Below are 17,891 nucleotides of genomic sequence, written 5' to 3' on the forward strand. Positions count from 1 at the left end.
TTTCAAACACTTCTAAAATAACGAATATACGGTTGCCATATATAATTCCTGTTCATTCTGTTATTTAAAAGAAACCTGGTTACAACCCTTTAAAATAGATTCTATAGACCTTAGAACACAATATGAGTTGGACAGAACCTTTAAGAAATCAAAATAATAGGACCTTCTTTTGTGTAGTAGGGTATCTGAAAAGCGAGAAAACAAGTAAGTAGAGCCATACTCTCTGTGGGGCCATGATCCAAAACTGAAAGCCGTCATAGAAACAGCTGTTTAGTCACGAGGATACTGATTACATTTGTATTTATGGGAAAAAACTTGGCGTTTTTAAAAAACGCCACATAAAATTCTTCAAAATAGGAGCCTGTGGAGTTCAGAACACTATGTTAGTTAGATTAAATCTCTGAGAATTCAAAAAAAATAGAACATGGAATTCTATGAGAATATATCTGAAACGCTAGGTTTCCATGAAAATACAGCCTTGCTGTGGACGGGGCCGTGTTCTAACAGTGAAAACTGACTTTCAAACAGTTCAGAAATGACGAATATACGGTTTCCATGTATAATTCTTGTTAAATCTGTTAGATATTTAAAAGAAACTTGGTTACAAAACTTTAAATTTCAATCTATAGACCTTAGACCACAATGTGAGTTGGACAGAACCTTTAAGAAATCAAAATAATAGGACCTTCTCTTGTGTAGGAAGGTATCTGAAAAGCTCCGAAAACAAGTAAGTAGAACCTTACTCTCTGGGTGCCGTGTTCAAACACTGAAAGCTGTCCGAGAAACAGCTGTTTAGTCACGAGGATACTAATTATAATTGTATTTCCGGGAAAAAACCCGGCATCAAAATCTTCAAAATTAAAACCTGTAGAGTTCAGAACACGATGTTAGTTAGATTAAATCTCTAAGAAGTCAATAAAATAGATCCTGGAGTTGTATGGGCATATATCTGAAACTCTAGGCTTCCATGTAAATACAGCCTTACTGTAACTGGGCTTTGTGCTAGAGTGAAAACTGACTTTCAAACAAGTGGGAAATGACGAATTGACGGTTGCCATATATAATTCCTGTTCAATCTGTTAGATATTGAAAAGAAACTTGGTTACAACAGTTTAAAATTCAATCCATAGACCTTAGAACACTATGTGAGTTGGACTGAACCTTTTAGAAATCAACATAATAGAATCTTGTTTGGTGTAGGATGGTATCTGAAAAGCTCGGAAAATAAGTAAATAGAGACATACTCTCTGTGGGGCCGTGTTCAAACACTGAAAGACGTCATAGAAACAGTTGTTTAGTCAAGAGGATACCGATTACATTTGTATTTCCGGGAAAAAACTTGTCGTTTTTAGAAAACCCGGCATATATATATTCAAAATTCAAGCCTGTAGAGTTCAGAACACGATGTTAGTTAGATTAAATCTCTAAGAAGTCAATAAAATAGATCCTGGAGTTGTATGGGAATATATCTGAAACGTTAGGGTCCATGTAAATACAGCTTTACACTATCGGGGCCGTGTTCTAACAGTGAAAACTGACTTTCAAACACTTCTAAAATAACGAATATACGGTTGCCATATATAATTCCTGTTCATTCTGTTATTTAAAAGAAACCTGGTTACAACCCTTTAAAATAGATTCTATAGACCTTAGAACACAATATGAGTTGGACAGAACCTTTAAGAAATCAAAATAATAGGACCTTCTTTTGTGTAGTAGGGTATCTGAAAAGCGAGAAAACAAGGAAGTAGAGCCTTACTCTCTGTGGGGCCATGATCCAAAACTGAAAGCCGTCATAGAAACAGCTGTTTAGTCACGAGGATACTGATTACATTTGTATTTATGGGAAAAAACTTGGCGTTTTTAAAAAACGCCACATAAAATTCTTCAAAATACGAGCCTGTGGAGTTCAGAACACGATGTAAGTTAGATTAAATCTCTAAGAATTCAAAAAAAATAGAACATGGAATTCTATGAGAATATATCTGAAACGCTAGGTTTCCATGAAAATACAGCCTTGCTGTGGACGGGGCCGTGTTCTAACAGTGAAAACTGACTTTCAAACAGTTCAGAAATGACGAATATACGGTTTCCATGTATAATTCTTGTTAAATCTGTTAGATATTTAAAAGAAACTTGGTTACAAAACTTTAAATTTCAATCTATAGACCTTAGACCACAATGTGAGTTGGACAGAACCTTTAAGAAATCAAAATAATAGGACCTTCTTTTGTGTAGGAAGGTATCTGAAAAGCTCCGAAAACAAGTAAGTAGAACCTTACTCTCTGGGTGCCGTGTTCAAACACTGAAAGCTGTCCGAGAAACAGCTGTTTAGTCACGAGGATACTGATTACATTTGTATTTATGGGAAAAAACTTGGCGTTTTTAAAAAAGGCCACATAAAATTCTTCAAAATACGAGCCTGTAGAGTTCAGAACACGATGTTAGTTAGATTACATCTCTAAGAATTCAAAAAAATAGATCATGGAATTGTATGAGAATATATCTGAAAGGCTCGGTTTCTATGGAAATACAGCCTTACTGTGGACGGGGCCGTGTTCTAACATTTTAAAACTGACTTTCAAACAGTTCAGAAATGACGAATATACGGTTTCCATTTATAATTCTTATTAAATCTGTTCGATATTTAAAAGAAACTTGGTTACAAAACTTTAAATTTCAATCTATAGACCTTAGACCACAATGTGAGTTGGACAGAACCTTTAAGAAATTAAAATAATAGGACCTTCTTTTGTGTAGGAAGGTATCTGAAAAGCTAAGAAATCAGGTAAGTAGAGTCTTACTGTCTGTGGGGCCATGATCCAAAACTGAAAGCCGTCAAAGAAACAGCTGTTTAGTCACGAGGATACTGATTACATTTGTATTTATGGGAAAAAACTTGGCGTTTTTAAAAAAGGCCACATAAAATTCTTCAAAATACGAGCCTGTAGAGTTCAGAACACGATGTTAGTTAGATTAAATCTCTAAGAATTCAAAAAAATAGATCATGGAATTGTATGAGAATATATCTGAAAGGCTCGGTTTCCATGGAAATACAGCCTTACTGTGGACGGGGCCGTGTTCTAACAGTGAAAACTGACTTTCTAACAGTTCAGAAATGACGAATATACGGTTTCCATGTATAATTCTTGTTAAATCTGTTAGATATTTAAAAGAAACTTGGTTACAAAACTTTAAATTTCAATCTATAGACCTTAGACCACAATGTGAGTTGGACAGAACCTTTAAGAAATCAAAATAATAGGACCTTCTTTTGTGTAGGAAGGTATCTGAAAAGCTCCGAAAACAAGTAAGTAGAACCTTACTCTCTGGGTGCCGTGTTCAAACACTGAAAGCTGTCCGAGAAACAGCTGTTTAGTCACGAGGATACTAATTATAATTGTATTTCCGGGCAAAAACCCGGCATCAAAATCTTCAAAATTAAAACCTGTAGAGTTCAGAACACGATGTTAGTTAGATTAAATCTCTAAGAAGTCAATAAAATAGATCCTGGAGTTGTAAGGGCATATATCTGAAACTCTAGGCTTCCATGTAAATACAGCCTTACTGTAACTGGGCTTTGTGCTAGAGTGAAAACTGACTTTCAAACAAGTGGGAAATGACGAATTGACGGTTGCCATATATAATTCCTGTTCAATCTGTTAGATATTGAAAAGAAACTTGGTTACAACAGTTTAAAATTCAATCCATAGACCTTAGAACACTATGTGAGTTGGACTGAACCTTTTAGAAATCAAAATAATAGAATCTTGTTTGGTGTAGGATGGTATCTGAAAAGCTCGGAAAATAAGTAAATAGAGACATACTCTCTGTGGGGCCGTGTTCAAACACTGAAAGACGTCATAGAAACAGTTGTTTAGTCAAGAGGATACCGATTACATTTGTATTTCCGGGAAAAAACTTGTCGTTTTTAGAAAACCCGGCATATATATATTCAAAATTCAAGCCTGTAGAGTTCAGAACACGATGTTAGTTAGATTAAATCTCTAAGAAGTCAATAAAATAGATCCTGGAGTTGTATGGGAATATATCTGAAACGTTAGGGTCCATGTAAATACAGCTTTACACTATCGGGGCCGTGTTCTAACAGTGAAAACTGACTTTCAAACACTTCTAAAATAACGAATATACGGTTGCCATATATAATTCCTGTTCATTCTGTTATTTAAAAGAAACCTGGTTACAACCCTTTAAAATAGATTCTATAGACCTTAGAACACAATATGAGTTGGACAGAACCTTTAAGAAATCAAAATAATAGGACCTTCTTTTGTGTAGTAGGGTATCTGAAAAGCGAGAAAACAAGGAAGTAGAGCCTTACTCTCTGTGGGGCCATGATCCAAAACTGAAAGCCGTCATAGAAACAGCTGTTTAGTCACGAGGATACTGATTACATTTGTATTTATGGGAAAAAACTTGGCGTTTTTAAAAAACGCCACATAAAATTCTTCAAAATACGAGCCTGTGGAGTTCAGAACACGATGTAAGTTAGATTAAATCTCTAAGAATTCAAAAAAAATAGAACATGGAATTCTATGAGAATATATCTGAAACGCTAGGTTTCCATGAAAATACAGCCTTGCTGTGGACGGGGCCGTGTTCTAACAGTGAAAACTGACTTTCAAACAGTTCAGAAATGACGAATATACGGTTTCCATGTATAATTCTTGTTAAATCTGTTAGATATTTAAAAGAAACTTGGTTACAAAACTTTAAATTTCAATCTATAGACCTTAGACCACAATGTGAGTTGGACAGAACCTTTAAGAAATCAAAATAATAGGACCTTCTTTTGTGTAGGAAGGTATCTGAAAAGCTCCGAAAACAAGTAAGTAGAACCTTACTCTCTGGGTGCCGTGTTCAAACACTGAAAGCTGTCCGAGAAACAGCTGTTTAGTCACGAGGATACTGATTACATTTGTATTTATGGGAAAAAACTTGGCGTTTTTAAAAAAGGCCACATAAAATTCTTCAAAATACGAGCCTGTAGAGTTCAGAACACGATGTTAGTTAGATTACATCTCTAAGAATTCAAAAAAATAGATCATGGAATTGTATGAGAATATATCTGAAAGGCTCGGTTTCTATGGAAATACAGCCTTACTGTGGACGGGGCCGTGTTCTAACATTTTAAAACTGACTTTCAAACAGTTCAGAAATGACGAATATACGGTTTCCATTTATAATTCTTATTAAATCTGTTCGATATTTAAAAGAAACTTGGTTACAAAACTTTAAATTTCAATCTATAGACCTTAGACCACAATGTGAGTTGGACAGAACCTTTAAGAAATTAAAATAATAGGACCTTCTTTTGTGTAGGAAGGTATCTGAAAAGCTAAGAAATCAGGTAAGTAGAGTCTTACTGTCTGTGGGGCCATGATCCAAAACTGAAAGCCGTCAAAGAAACAGCTGTTTAGTCACGAGGATACTGATTACATTTGTATTTATGGGAAAAAACTTGGCGTTTTTAAAAAAGGCCACATAAAATTCTTCAAAATACGAGCCTGTAGAGTTCAGAACACGATGTTAGTTAGATTAAATCTCTAAGAATTCAAAAAAATAGATCATGGAATTGTATGAGAATATATCTGAAAGGCTCGGTTTCCATGGAAATACAGCCTTACTGTGGACGGGGCCGTGTTCTAACAGTGAAAACTGACTTTCTAACAGTTCAGAAATGACGAATATACGGTTTCCATGTATAATTCTTGTTAAATCTGTTAGATATTTAAAAGAAACTTGGTTACAAAACTTTAAATTTCAATCTATAGACCTTAGACCACAATGTGAGTTGGACAGAACCTTTAAGAAATCAAAATAATAGGACCTTCTTTTGTGTAGGAAGGTATCTGAAAAGCTCCGAAAACAAGTAAGTAGAACCTTACTCTCTGGGTGCCGTGTTCAAACACTGAAAGCTGTCCGAGAAACAGCTGTTTAGTCACGAGGATACTAATTATAATTGTATTTCCGGGCAAAAACCCGGCATCAAAATCTTCAAAATTAAAACCTGTAGAGTTCAGAACACGATGTTAGTTAGATTAAATCTCTAAGAAGTCAATAAAATAGATCCTGGAGTTGTAAGGGCATATATCTGAAACTCTAGGCTTCCATGTAAATACAGCCTTACTGTAACTGGGCTTTGTGCTAGAGTGAAAACTGACTTTCAAACAAGTGGGAAATGACGAATTGACGGTTGCCATATATAATTCCTGTTCAATCTGTTAGATATTGAAAAGAAACTTGGTTACAACAGTTTAAAATTCAATCCATAGACCTTAGAACACTATGTGAGTTGGACTGAACCTTTTAGAAATCAAAATAATAGAATCTTGTTTGGTGTAGGATGGTATCTGAAAAGCTCGGAAAATAAGTAAATAGAGACATACTCTCTGTGGGGCCGTGTTCAAACACTGAAAGACGTCATAGAAACAGTTGTTTAGTCAAGAGGATACCGATTACATTTGTATTTCCGGGAAAAAACTTGTCGTTTTTAGAAAACCCGGCATATATATATTCAAAATTCAAGCCTGTAGAGTTCAGAACACGATGTTAGTTAGATTAAATCTCTAAGAAGTCAATAAAATAGATCCTGGAGTTGTATGGGAATATATCTGAAACGTTAGGGTCCATGTAAATACAGCTTTACACTATCGGGGCCGTGTTCTAACAGTGAAAACTGACTTTCAAACACTTCTAAAATAACGAATATACGGTTGCCATATATAATTCCTGTTCATTCTGTTATTTAAAAGAAACCTGGTTACAACCCTTTAAAATAGATTCTATAGACCTTAGAACACAATATGAGTTGGACAGAACCTTTAAGAAATCAAAATAATAGGACCTTCTTTTGTGTAGTAGGGTATCTGAAAAGCGAGAAAACAAGTAAGTAGAGCCATACTCTCTGTGGGGCCATGATCCAAAACTGAAAGCCGTCATAGAAACAGCTGTTTAGTCACGAGGATACTGATTACATTTGTATTTATGGGAAAAAACTTGGCGTTTTTAAAAAACGCCACATAAAATTCTTCAAAATAGGAGCCTGTGGAGTTCAGAACGCGATGTTAGTTAGATTAAATCTCTAAGAATTCAAAAAAAATAGAACATGGAATTCTATGAGAATATATCTGAAACGCTAGGTTTCCATGAAAATACAGCCTTGCTGTGGACGGGGCCGTGTTCTAACGGTGAAAACTGACTTTCAAACAGTTCAGAAATGACGAATATACGGTTTCCATGTATAATTCTTGTTAAATCTGTTAGATATTTAAAAGAAACTTGGTTACAAAACTTTAAATTTCAATCTATAGACCTTAGACCACAATGTGAGTTGGACAGAACCTTTAAGAAATCAAAATAATAGGACCTTCTTTTGTGTAGGAAGGTATCTGAAAAGCTCCGAAAACAAGTAAGTAGAACCTTACTCTCTGGGTGCCGTGTTCAAACACTGAAAGCTGTCCGAGAAACAGCTGTTTAGTCACGAGGATACTGATTACATTTGTATTTATGGGAAAAAACTTGGCGTTTTTAAAAAAGGCCACATAAAATTCTTCAAAATACGAGCCTGTAGAGTTCAGAACACGATGTTAGTTAGATTAAATCTCTAAGAATTCAAAAAAATAGATCATGGAATTGTATGAGAATATATCTGAAAGGCTCGGTTTCCATGGAAATACAGCCTTACTGTGGACGGGGCCGTGTTCTAACATTTTAAAACTGACTTTCAAACAGTTCAGAAATGACGAATATACGGTTTCCATTTATAATTCTTATTAAATCTGTTCGATATTTAAAAGAAACTTGGTTACAAAACTTTAAATTTCAATCTATAGACCTTAGACCACAATGTGAGTTGGACAGAACCTTTAAGAAATTAAAATAATAGGACCTTCTTTTGTGTAGGAAGGTATCTGAAAAGCTAAGAAATCAGGTAAGTAGAGTCTTACTGTCTGCGGGGCCATGATCCAAAACTGAAAGCCGTCAAAGAAACAGCTGTTTAGTCACGAGGATACTGATTACATTTGTATTTATGGGAAAAAACTTGGCGTTTTTAAAAAAGGCCACATAAAATTCTTCAAAATACGAGCCTGTAGAGTTCAGAACACGATGTTAGTTAGATTAAATCTCTAAGAATTCAAAAAAATAGATCATGGAATTGTATGAGAATATATCTGAAACGCTCGGTTTCCATGGAAATACAGCCTTACTGTGGACGGGGCCGTGTTCTAACAGTGAAAACTGACTTTCTAACAGTTCAGAAATGACGAATATACGGTTTCCATGTATAATTCTTGTTAAATCTGTTAGATATTTAAAAGAAACTTGGTTACAAAACTTTAAATTTCAATCTATAGACCTTAGACCACAATGTGAGTTGGACAGAACCTTTAAGAAATCAAAATAATAGGACCTTCTTTTGTGTAGGAAGGTATCTGAAAAGCTCCGAAAACAAGTAAGTAGAACCTTACTCTCTGGGTGCCGTGTTCAAACACTGAAAGCTGTCCGAGAAACAGCTGATTAGTCACGAGGATACTAATTATAATTGTATTTCCGGGAAAAAACCCGGCATCAAAATCTTCAAAATTAAAACCTGTAGAGTTCAGAACACGATGTTAGTTAGATTAAATCTCTAAGAAGTCAATAAAATAGATCCTGGAGTTGTATGGGCATATATCTGAAACTCTAGGCTTCCATGTAAATACAGCCTTACTGTAACTGGGCTTTGTGCTAGAGTGAAAACTGACTTTCAAACAAGTGGGAAATGACGAATTGACGGTTGCCATATATAATTCCTGTTCAATCTGTTAGATATTGAAAAGAAACTTGGTTACAACAGTTTAAAATTCAATCCATAGACCTTAGAACACTATGTGAGTTGGACTGAACCTTTTAGAAATCAAAATAATAGCATCTTGTTTGGTGTAGGATGTTATCTGAAAAGCTCGGAAAATAAGTAAATAGAGACATATTCTCTGTGGGGCCGTGTTCAAACACTGAAAGACGTCATAGAAACAGTTGTTTAGTCAAGAGGATACCGATTACATTTGTATTTCCGGGAAAAAACTTGTCGTTTTTAGAAAACCCGGCATATATATATTCAAAATTCAAGCCTGTAGAGTTCAGAACACGATGTTAGTTAGATTAAATCTCTAAGAAGTCAATAAAATAGATCCTGGAGTTGTATGGGAATATATCTGAAACGTTAGGGTCCATGTAAATACAGCTTTACACTATCGGGGCGGTGTTCTAACAGTGAAAACTGACTTTCAAACACTTCTAAAATAACGAATATACGGTTGCCATATATAATTCCTGTTCATTCTGTTATTTAAAAGAAACCTGGTTACAACCCTTTAAAATAGATTCTATAGACCTTAGAACACAATATGAGTTGGACAGAACCTTTAAGAAATCAAAATAATAGGACCTTCTTTTGTGTAGTAGGGTATCTGAAAAGCGAGAAAACAAGTAAGTAGAGCCATACTCTCTGTGGGGCCATGATCCAAAACTGAAAGCCGTCATAGAAACAGCTGTTTAGTCACGAGGATACTGATTACATTTGTATTTATGGGAAAAAACTTGGCGTTTTTAAAAAACGCCACATAAAATTCTTCAAAATAGGAGCGTGTGGAGTTCAGAACACTATGTTAGTTAGATTAAATCTCTGAGAATTCAAAAAAAATAGAACATGGAATTCTATGAGAATATATCTGAAACGCTAGGTTTCCATGGAAATACAGCCTTGCTGTGGACGGGGCCGTGTTCTAACAGTGAAAACTGACTTTCAAACAGTTCAGAAATGACGAATATACGGTTTCCATGTATAATTCTTGTTAAATCTGTTAGATATTTAAAAGAAACTTGGTTACAAAACTTTAAATTTCAATCTATAGACCTTAGACCACAATGTGAGTTGGACAGAACCTTTAAGAAATCAAAATAATAGGACCTTCTTTTGTGTAGGAAGGTATCTGAAAAGCTCCGAAAACAAGTAAGTAGAACCTTACTCTCTGGGTGCCGTGTTCAAACACTGAAAGCTGTCCGAGAAACAGCTGTTTAGTCACGAGGATACTAATTATAATTGTTTTTCCGGGAAAAAACCCGGCATCAAAATCTTCAAAATTAAAACCTGTAGAGTTCAGAACACGATGTTAGTTAGATTAAATCTCTAAGAAGTCAATAAAATAGATCCTGGAGTTGTAAGGGCATATATCTGAAACTCTAGGCTTCCATGTAAATACAGCCTTACTGTAACTGGGCTTTGTGCTAGAGTGAAAACTGACTTTCAAACAAGTGGGAAATGACGAATTGACGGTTGCCATATATAATTCCTGTTCAATCTGTTAGATATTGAAAAGAAACTTGGTTACAACAGTTTAAAATTCAATCCATAGACCTTAGAACACTATGTGAGTTGGACTGAACCTTTTAGAAATCAAAATAATAGAATCTTGTTTGGTGTAGGATGGTATCTGAAAAGCTCGGAAAATAAGTAAATAGAGACATACTCTCTGTGGGGCCGTGTTCAAACACTGAAAGACGTCATAGAAACAGTTGTTTAGTCAAGAGGATACCGATTACATTTGTATTTCCGGGAAAAAACTTGTCGTTTTTAGAAAACCCGGCATATATATATTCAAAATTCAAGCCTGTAGAGTTCAGAACACGATGTTAGTTAGATTAAATCTCTAAGAAGTCAATAAAATAGATCCTGGAGTTGTATGGGAATATATCTGAAACGTTAGGGTCCATGTAAATACAGCTTTACACTATCGGGGCGGTGTTCTAACAGTGAAAACTGACTTTCAAACACTTCTAAAATAACGAATATACGGTTGCCATATATAATTCCTGTTCATTCTGTTATTTAAAAGAAACCTGGTTACAACCCTTTAAAATAGATTCTATAGACCTTAGAACACAATATGAGTTGGACAGAACCTTTAAGAAATCAAAATAATAGGACCTTCTTTTGTGTAGTAGGGTATCTGAAAAGCGAGAAAACAAGTAAGTAGAGCCATACTCTCTGTGGGGCCATGATCCAAAACTGAAAGCCGTCATAGAAACAGCTGTTTAGTCACGAGGATACTGATTACATTTGTATTTATGGGAAAAAACTTGGCGTTTTTAAAAAAGGCCACATAAAATTCTTCAAAATAGGAGCGTGTGGAGTTCAGAACACTATGTTAGTTAGATTAAATCTCTGAGAATTCAAAAAAAATAGAACATGGAATTCTATGAGAATATATCTGAAACGCTAGGTTTCCATGAAAATACAGCCTTGCTGTGGACGGGGCCGTGTTCTAACAGTGAAAACTGACTTTCAAACAGTTCAGAAATGACGAATATACGGTTTCCATGTATAATTCTTGTTAAATCTGTTAGATATTTAAAAGAAACTTGGTTACAAAACTTTAAATTTCAATCTATAGACCTTAGACCACAATGTGAGTTGGACAGAACCTTTAAGAAATCAAAATAATAGGACCTTCTTTTGTGTAGGAAGGTATCTGAAAAGCTCCGAAAACAAGTAAGTAGAACCTTACTCTCTGGGTGCCGTGTTCAAACACTGAAAGCTGTCCGAGAAACAGCTGTTTAGTCACGAGGATACTAATTATAATTGTATTTCCGGGAAAAAACCCGGCATCAAAATCTTCAAAATTAAAACCTGTAGAGTTCAGAACACGATGTTAGTTAGATTAAATCTCTAAGAAGTCAATAAAATAGATCCTGGAGTTGTAAGGGCATATATCTGAAACTCTAGGCTTCTATGTAAATACAGCCTTACTGTAACTGGGCTTTGTGCTAGAGTGAAAACTGACTTTCAAACAAGTGGGAAATGACGAATTGACGGTTGCCATATATAATTCCTGTTCAATCTGTTAGATATTGAAAAGAAACTTGGTTACAACAGTTTAAAATTCAATCCATAGACCTTAGAACACTATGTGAGTTGGACTGAACCTTTTAGAAATCAAAATAATAGAATCTTGTTTGGTGTAGGATGGTATCTGAAAAGCTCGGAAAATAAGTAAATAGAGACATACTCTCTGTGGGGCCGTGTTCAAACACTGAAAGACGTCATAGAAACAGTTGTTTAGTCAAGAGGATACCGATTACATTTGTATTTCCGGGAAAAAACTTGTCGTTTTTAGAAAACCGGGCATATATATATTCAAAATTCAAGCCTGTAGAGTTCAGAACACGATGTTAGTTAGATTAAATCTCTAAGAAGTCAATAAAATAGATCCTGGAGTTGTATGGGAATATATTAGAAAGGTTAGGGTCCATGTAAATACAGCTTTACACTATCGGGGCCGTGTTCTAACAGTGAAAACTGACTTTCAAACACTTCTAAAATAACGAATATACGGTTGCCATATATAATTCCTGTTCATTCTGTTATTTAAAAGAAACCTGGTTACAACCCTTTAAAATAGATTCTATAGACCTTAGAACACAATATGAGTTGGACAGAACCTTTAAGAAATCAAAATAATAGGACCTTCTTTTGTGTAGTAGGGTATCTGAAAAGCTGAGAAAACAAGTAAGTAGAGCCATACTCTCTGTGGGGCCATGATCCAAAACTGAAAGCCGTCATAGAAACAGCTGTTTAGTCACGAGGATACTGATTACATTTGTATTTATGGGAAAAAACTTGGCGTTTTTAAAAAACGCCACATAAAATTCTTCAAAATAGGAGCCTGTGGAGTTCAGAACGCGATGTTAGTTAGATTAAATCTCTAAGAATTCAAAAAAAATAGAACATGGAATTCTATGAGAATATATCTGAAACGCTAGGTTTCCATGAAAATACAGCCTTGCTGTGGACGGGGCCGTGTTCTAACAGTGAAAACTGACTTTCAAACAGTTCAGAAATGACGAATATACGGTTTCCATGTATAATTCTTGTTAAATCTGTTAGATATTTAAAAGAAACTTGGTTACAAAACTTTAAATTTCAATCTATAGACCTTAGACCACAATGTGAGTTGGACAGAACCTTTAAGAAATCAAAATAATAGGACCTTCTTTTGTGTAGGAAGGTATCTGAAAAGCTCCGAAAACAAGTAAGTAGAACCTTACTCTCTGGGTGCCGTGTTCAAACACTGAAAGCTGTCCGAGAAACAGCTGTTTAGTCACGAGGATACTAATTATAATTGTATTTCCGGGAAAAAACCCGGCATCAAAATCTTCAAAATTAAAACCTGTAGAGTTCAGAACACGATGTTAGTTAGATTAAATCTCTAAGAAGTCAATAAAATAGATCCTGGAGTTGTAAGGGCATATATCTGAAACTCTAGGCTTCCATGTAAATACAGCCTTACTGTAACTGGGCTTTGTGCTAGAGTGTAAACTGACTTTCATACAAGTGGGAAATGACGAATTGACGGTTGCCATATATAATTCCTGTTCAATCTGTTAGATATTGAAAAGAAACTTGGTTACAACAGTTTAAAATTCAATCCATAGACCTTAGAACACTATGTGAGTTGGACTGAACCTTTTAGAAATCAAAATAATAGAATCTTGTTTGGTGTAGGATGGTATCTGAAAAGCTCGGAAAATAAGTAAATAGAGACATACTCTCTGTGGGGCCGTGTTCAAACACTGAAAGACGTCATAGAAACAGTTGTTTAGTCAAGAGGATACCGATTACATTTGTATTTCCAGGAAAAAACTTGTCGTTTTTAGAAAACCGGGCATATATATATTCAAAATTCAAGCCTGTAGAGTTCAGAACACGATGTTAGTTAGATTAAATCTCTAAGAAGTCAATAAAATAGATCCTGGAGTTGTATGGGAATATATTAGAAAGGTTAGGGTCCATGTAAATACAGCTTTACACTATCGGGGCCGTGTTCTAACAGTGAAAACTGACTTTCAAACACTTCTAAAATAACGAATATACGGTTGCCATATATAATTCCTGTTCATTCTGTTATTTAAAAGAAACCTGGTTACAACCCTTTAAAATAGATTCTATAGACCTTAGAACACAATATGAGTTGGACAGAACCTTTAAGAAATCAAAATAATAGGACCTTCTTTTGTGTAGTAGGGTATCTGAAAAGCTGAGAAAACAAGTAAGTAGAGCCATACTCTCTGTGGGGCCATGATCCAAAACTGAAAGCCGTCATAGAAACAGCTGTTTAGTCACGAGGATACTGATTACATTTGTATTTATGGGAAAAAACTTGGCGTTTTTAAAAAACGCCACATAAAATTCTTCAAAATAGGAGCCTGTGGAGTTCAGAACGCGATGTTAGTTAGATTAAATCTCTAAGAATTCAAAAAAAATAGAACATGGAATTCTATGAGAATATATCTGAAACGCTAGGTTTCCATGAAAATACAGCCTTGCTGTGGACGGGGCCGTGTTCTAACAGTGAAAACTGACTTTCAAACAGTTCAGAAATGACGAATATACGGTTTCCATGTATATTTCTTGTTAAATCTGTTAGATATTTAAAAGAAACTTGGTTACAAAACTTTAAATTTCAATCTATAGACCTTAGACCACAATGTGAGTTGGACAGAACCTTTAAGAAATCAAAATAATAGGACCTTCTTTTGTGTAGGAAGGTATCTGAAAAGCTCCGAAAACAAGTAAGTAGAACCTTACTCTCTGGGTGCCGTGTTCAAACACTGAAAGCTGTCCGAGAAACAGCTGTTTAGTCACGAGGATACTAATTATAATTGTATTTCCGGGAAAAAACCCGGCATCAAAATCTTCAAAATTAAAACCTGTAGAGTTCAGAACACGATGTTAGTTAGATTAAATCTCTAAGAAGTCAATAAAATAGATCCTGGAGTTGTAAGGGCATATATCTGAAACTCTAGGCTTCCATGTAAATACAGCCTTACTGTAACTGGGCTTTGTGCTAGAGTGTAAACTGACTTTCATACAAGTGGGAAATGACGAATTGACGGTTGCCATATATAATTCCTGTTCAATCTGTTAGATATTGAAAAGAAACTTGGTTACAACAGTTTAAAATTCAATCCATAGACCTTAGAACACTATGTGAGTTGGACTGAACCTTTTAGAAATCAAAATAATAGAATCTTGTTTGGTGTAGGATGGTATCTGAAAAGCTCGGAAAATAAGTAAATAGAGACATACTCTCTGTGGGGCCGTGTTCAAACACTGAAAGACGTCATAGAAACAGTTGTTTAGTCAAGAGGATACCGATTACATTTGTATTTCCAGGAAAAAACTTGTCGTTTTTAGAAAACCCGGCATATATATATTCAAAATTCAAGCCTGTAGAGTTCAGAACACGATGTTAGTTAGATTAAATCTCTAAGAAGTCAATAAAATAGATCCTGGAGTTGTATGGGAATATATCTGAAACGTTAGGGTCCATGTAAATACAGCTTTACACTATCGGGGCGGTGTTCTAACAGTGAAAACTGACTTTCAAACACTTCTAAAATAACGAATATACGGTTGCCATATATAATTCCTGTTCATTCTGTTATTTAAAAGAAACCTGGTTACAACCCTTTAAAATAGATTCTATAGACCTTAGAACACAATATGAGTTGGACAGAACCTTTAAGAAATCAAAATAATAGGACCTTCTTTTGTGTAGTAGGGTATCTGAAAAGCGAGAAAACAAGTAAGTAGAGCCATACTCTCTGTGGGGCCATGATCCAAAACTGAAAGCCGTCATAGAAACAGCTGTTTAGTCACGAGGATACTGATTACATTTGTATTTATGGGAAAAAACTTGGCGTTTTTAAAAAACGCCACATAAAATTCTTCAAAATAGGAGCCTGTGGAGTTCAGAACGCGATGTTAGTTAGATTAAATCTCTAAGAATTCAAAAAAAATAGAACATGGAATTCTATGAGAATATATCTGAAACGCTAGGTTTCCATGAAAATACAGCCTTGCTGTGGACGGGGCCGTGTTCTAACAGTGAAAACTGACTTTCAAACAGTTCAGAAATGACGAATATACGGTTTCCATGTATAATTCTTGTTAAATCTGTTAGATATTTAAAAGAAACTTGGTTACAAAACTTTAAATTTCAATCTATAGACCTTAGACCACAATGTGAGTTGGACAGAACCTTTAAGAAATCAAAATAATAGGACCTTCTTTTGTGTAGGAAGGTATCTGAAAAGCTCCGAAAACAAGTAAGTAGAACCTTACTCTCTGGGTGCCGTGTTCAAACACTGAAAGCTGTCCGAGAAACAGCTGTTTAGTCACGAGGATACTAATTATAATTGTATTTCCGGGAAAAAACCCGGCATCAAAATCTTCAAAATTAAAACCTGTAGAGTTCAGAACACGATGTTAGTTAGATTAAATCTCTAAGAAGTCAATAAAATAGATCCTGGAGTTGTAAGGGCATATATCTGAAACTCTAGGCTTCCATGTAAATACAGCCTTACTGTAACTGGGCTTTGTGCTAGAGTGTAAACTGACTTTCATACAAGTGGGAAATGACGAATTGACGGTTGCCATATATAATTCCTGTTCAATCTGTTAGATATTGAAAAGAAACTTGGTTACAACAGTTTAAAATTCAATCCATAGACCTTAGAACACTATGTGAGTTGGACTGAACCTTTTAGAAATCAAAATAATAGAATCTTGTTTGGTGTAGGATGGTATCTGAAAAGCTCGGAAAATAAGTAAATAGAGACATACTCTCTGTGGGGCCGTGTTCAAACACTGAAAGACGTCATAGAAACAGTTGTTTAGTCAAGAGGATACCGATTACATTTGTATTTCCGGGAAAAAACTTGTCGTTTTTAGAAAACCCGGCATATATATATTCAAAATTCAAGCCTGTAGAGTTCAGAACACGATGTTAGTTAGATTAAATCTCTAAGAAGTCAATAAAATAGATCCTGGAGTTGTATGGGAATATATCTGAAACGTTAGGGTCCATGTAAATACAGCTTTACACTATCGGGGCGGTGTTCTAACAGTGAAAACTGACTTTCAAACACTTCTAAAATAACGAATATACGGTTGCCATATATAATTCCTGTTCATTCTGTTATTTAAAAGAAACCTGGTTACAACCCTTTAAAATAGATTCTATAGACCTTAGAACACAATATGAGTTGGACAGAACCTTTAAGAAATCAAAATAATAGGACCTTCTTTTGTGTAGTAGGGTATCTGAAAAGCGAGAAAACAAGTAAGTAGAGCCATACTCTCTGTGGGGCCATGATCCAAAACTGAAAGCCGTCATAGAAACAGCTGTTTAGTCACGAGGATACTGATTACATTTGTATTTATGGGAAAAAACTTGGCGTTTTTAAAAAACGCCACATAAAATTCTTCAAAATAGGAGCCTGTGGAGTTCAGAACACTATGTTAGTTAGATTAAATCTCTGAGAATTCAAAAAAAATAGAACATGGAATTCTATGAGAATATATCTGAAACGCTAGGTTTCCATGAAAATACAGCCTTGCTGTGGACGGGGCCGTGTTCTAACAGTGAAAACTGACTTTCAAACAGTTCAGAAATGACGAATATACGGTTTCCATGTATAATTCTTGTTAAATCTGTTAGATATTTAAAAGAAACTTGGTTACAAAACTTTAAATTTCAATCTATAGACCTTAGACCACAATGTGAGTTGGACAGAACCTTTAAGAAATCAAAATAATAGGACCTTCTTTTGTGTAGGAAGGTATCTGAAAAGCTCCGAAAACAAGTAAGTAGAACCTTACTCTCTGGGTGCCGTGTTCAAACACTGAAAGCTGTCCGAGAAACAGCTGTTTAGTCACGAGGATACTAATTATAATTGTATTTCCGGGAAAAAACCCGGCATCAAAATCTTCAAAATTAAAACCTGTAGAGTTCAGAACACGATGTTAGTTAGATTAAATCTCT

This window comes from Myotis yumanensis, unplaced genomic scaffold (assembly GCF_028538775.1).
Source record: "Myotis yumanensis isolate MYYU_CA2020_CCGP unplaced genomic scaffold, mMyoYum1.0.hap1 SCAF_21, whole genome shotgun sequence".
In the NCBI taxonomy this organism is placed as follows: Eukaryota; Metazoa; Chordata; class Mammalia; order Chiroptera; family Vespertilionidae; genus Myotis; species Myotis yumanensis.